The sequence below is a fragment of the Pecten maximus genome, chromosome 5 (assembly GCF_902652985.1).
Source record: "Pecten maximus chromosome 5, xPecMax1.1, whole genome shotgun sequence".
Taxonomy (NCBI): domain Eukaryota; kingdom Metazoa; phylum Mollusca; class Bivalvia; order Pectinida; family Pectinidae; genus Pecten; species Pecten maximus.
In genome coordinates this window covers 14114297-14119158 of record NC_047019.1, presented here as the reverse complement: position 1 = coordinate 14119158, position 4862 = coordinate 14114297, and positions in this window count along the sequence as shown.

Here is a 4862-nt window from a genome sequence, read left to right as displayed (position 1 = left end):
TCCATTGTATCGACTTACTGATATGAACATGACACTGGTGTCTATAGCAATAACATGCGGACAGAATGGAAATGAACGAGACAAGGAAGTGTTGATCATGTCTTTAGAAAAGGGTCGTTAATATGATCTGTCAATATAAAAGTACATTATTAAGTGCAGAATGGCCACACACCCACATAAACCAACATTCAAAGCAGAAACATATTCTGTTAATTATTGTACGGCTTTATTAGAGTGTCAATACCCGTGATATATATATATAACGATTCTAAGAAGAACTCGATCTTCACAACAGGATTGTGATTCGAAGGCGGGAAACGAGAGAAAGCTGAAGAGAAAAGGGAACACAAAATGAACGACAACGACAGACTGTCAGAAGTACAAATACAGGCGACAACGACAGACTGTCAGAACTACAATACAGGGGACGGGGACAACGACAGACTGTCACAAGTACAAATACAGGCGACAACGACACACTGTCAGAAGTACAAATACATTGGACAGGGGACAACGACAGACTGTCAGAAGTACAAATACATGGGACAACGACAGACTGTCAGAAGTACAAATACAGGGGACAACGACAGACTGTCAGAAGTACAAATACAGGGGGCAGGGGACAACGACAGACTGTCAGAAGTACAAATACAGGCGACAACGACAGACTGTCAGAAGTACAAATACATGGGGACAACGACACACTGTCAGAAGTACAAATACAGGGGACAACGAAACACTGTCAGAAGTACAAATACAGGGGACAACGACAGACTGTCAGAAGTACAAATACAGGGGACAACGAAACACTGTCAGAAGTACAAATACAGGGGACAACGAAACACTGTCAGAAGTACAAATACAGGGGACAACGACAGACTGTCAGAAGTACAAATACAGGGGACAACGACAGACTGTCAGAAGTACAAATACTGGGGACAACGACAGACTGTCAGAAGTACAAATACATGGGACAACGACAGACTGTTAGAAGTACAAATACAGGGGACAGGGGACAACGACACACTGCCAGAAGTACAAATACTGGGGACAACGACACACTGTCAGAAGTACAAATACAGGGGACAACGACAGACTGTCAGAAGTACAAATACAGGGGACAGGGGACAACGACAGACTGTCAGAAGTACAAATACAGGGGACAACGACACACTGTCAAAAGTACAAATACAGGGGACAACGACAGACTGTCAGAAGTACAAATACAGGCGACAACGACACACTGTCAAAAGTACAAATACAGGGGACAACGACAGACTGTCAGAAGTACAAATACAGGGGACAACGACAGACTGTCAGAAGTACAAATACAGGGGACAGGGGACAACGACAGACTGTCAGAAGTACAAATACAGGGGACAACGACACACTGTCAAAAGTACAAATACAGGGGACAACGACAGACTGTCAGAAGTACAAATACAGGCGACAACGACACACTGTCAAAAGTACAAATACAGGGGACAACGACACACTGTCAGAAGTACAAATACAGGGGACAACGACAGACTGTCAGAAGTACAAATACATGGGACAACGACACACTGTCAGAAGTACAAATACAGGGGACAACGACACACTGTCAGAAGTACAAATACAGGGGACAACGACACACTGTCAGAAGTACAAATACAGGGGACAACGACAGACTGTCAAAAGTACAAATACAGGCGACAACGACACACTGTCAGAAGTACAAATACAGGGGACAAGAAAAGACTGTCAGAAGTATACATACAGGGGACAACGACAGACTGTCAGAAGTACAAATACATGGGACAGGGGACAACGACAGACTGTCAGAAGTACAAATACTGGGGACAACGACAGATTGTCAGAAGTACAAATACATGGGACAACGACAGACTGTCAGAAGTACAAATACAGGGGGCAACGACAGACTGTCTGAAGTACAAATACAGGGGACAACGACAGATTGTCAGAAGTACAAATACATGGGACAACGACAAACTGTCAGAAGTACAAATACAGGGGACAACGGCAGACTGTCAGAAGTACAAATACATGGGACAGGGGACAACGACAGACTGTCAGAAGTACAAATACATGGGACAACGACAGACTGTCAGAAGTACAAATACAGGGGACAACGGCAGACTGTCAGAAGTACAAATACATGGGACAGGGGACAACGACAGACTGTCAGAAGTACAAATACAGGGGACAACGACAGACTGTCAGAAGTACAAATACAGGGGACAGGGGACAACGACAGACTGTCAGAAGTACAAATACATGGGACAACGACAGACTGTCTGAAGTACAAATACATGGGACAACGACAGACTGTCAGAAGTACAAATACAGGGGGCAGGGGACAACGACAGACTGTCAGAAGTACAAATACAGGGGACAGGGGACAGACTGTCAGAAGTACAAATACAGGGGAAAACGACAGACTGTCAGAAGTACAAATACAGGGGACAGGGGACAACGACAGACTGTCAGAAGTACAAATACAGGGGACAACGACACACTGTCAAAAGTACAAATACAGGGGACAACGACAGACTGTCAGAAGTACAAATACAGGCGACAACGACACACTGTCAAAAGTACAAATACAGGGGACAACGACACACTGTCAGAAGTACAAATACAGGGGACAACGACAGACTGTCAGAAGTACAAATACATGGGACAACGACACACTGTCAGAAGTACAAATACAGGGGACAACGACACACTGTCAGAAGTACAAATACAGGGGACAACGACACACTGTCAGAAGTACAAATACAGGGGACAACGACAGACTGTCAAAAGTACAAATACAGGCGACAACGACAGACTGTCAGAAGTACAAATACAGGGGACAACGAAACACTGTCAGAAGTACAAATACATGGGACAGGGGACAACGACAGACTGTCAAAAGTACAAATACAGGGGACAACGACAGACTGTCAGAAGTACAAATGCAGGGGACAACGACAGACTGTCAGAAGTACAAATACAGGGGACAGGGGACAACGACAGACTGTCAGAAGTACAAATACATGGGACAACGACAGACTGTCTGAAGTACAAATACATGGGACAACGACAGACTGTCAGAAGTATACATACAGGGGACAACGACAGACTGTCAGAAGTACAAATACAGGGGACAACGACAGACTGTCAGAAGTACAAATACAGGGGACAACGACAGACTGTCAGAAGTACAAATACAGGGGGCAGGGGACAACGACAGACTGTCAGAAGTACAAATACAGGGGACAGGGGACAGACTGTCAGAAGTACAAATACAGGGGAAAACGACAGATTGTCAGAGGTACAAATACATGAGACAACGACAGACTGTCAGAAGTACAAATACATGGAGACAGCGGCACTCACATGATAAAATAAAAGCAAAAACTCAATGGACGGCTTCAGTTCTAACGAACACGGAAAATTATATTTACTTCGATTCTCTTTAGGAAAAGTTACTTGAATGTTATGTACAAGTGAGTCAGCTATCGTCTGCTTTTCCATGCTCTGTTGTACGTAGACATATAACAAACAGCCTTTCTACGTTTTTTTCGTAATTATCAAACAACAAATAATTAAGTCATTAATAAGTATAAGCAAAAAATGTCCCTCCATGACTTCCGTACAGAATAATTATATATTTAGTTAATTGTTTCGAAATTTTCTTTCTGCATGTATTCTCTATTTGATACCTACGGTGGCTGGGAACGGACATCATATCAAAAAATATTATTGTGTGGGAACGAAATATTATTGCGTTCGAAGGAAATATCATTGCGTTCGATGGAAATACCATTGCGCGGGAACGAAATAATTCTAATTATTTTCGTCGATCTATATGTTTGGCAGAGAATGTTATGTTTACAGAACTTGTCAAAGGTACTGATTATAAAATGAGTCATCTAAACTGTCTGTGAATGTCCATGACCACCAAATTGTAAATCAATTTGGCTTATAGACAATATACAGAATACACAATTCTAAGTTTTAAACCGTTGAACTGATAACCGGACGTTGTATATATACATTGTATTGGGTATCGGTCTCATGTCAGTATGTGAAAAGAGAATAAAATGAATTTGAATTTGACATATCCTTCAAAGTAAATGCTTTTTTCTGGTAACATTATTACACGGCTGTAGTAAATCCTGACTGAACAGACAATCAATCATTCGACTACTGCCGGAATAGGTGTGAGATGTAGTAAATATCCTCTTTAATACGGTGGCTGATTTGTGCCATTTCGTTATTTCATCTTTTCGCCCCGAAAAGACGAAAATGAAATATCTAAATTCTCGTTCTTTCGTCTTTTCGCCCCGAAAAGATGAAAAGACGACAAGTCATACGCGAAAAGACGAAATTAATGCACGCTAATTAGCGACCTTAATTCTCGTCTTTTCGTGTTTAAAAATCTCGTCTTTTCGCCTTTTCGCCCCGAAAAGACGAAATTTAACAAACCTTAATTCTCGTCTTTTCGTGTTTTCGGGGCGAAAAGACGAGAATTAAGGTTTGATAAATTTCGTCTTTTCGGGGCGAAAGGACGAAAAGACGAGAATTAAGGTTTGTTAAATTTCGTCTTTTCGCCCCGAAAAGACGAAAAGACGAAAATTAAGGTCGCTAATTAGCGTGCATTAATTTCGTCTTTTCGCGTATGACTTGTCGTCTTTTCGGGGCGAAAAGACGAGAATTAATGTTTGTTAATTCTCGTCTTTTCGGGGCGAAAAGACGAAATAACGAAATGGCACAAATCAGCCACCGTACTTTAATGCTATAGAACTTTTAAATCTAACACATAAGTTTTAGGTATTAACACGGTGGATTTAGTTTTCATTCAGTTACAGCAA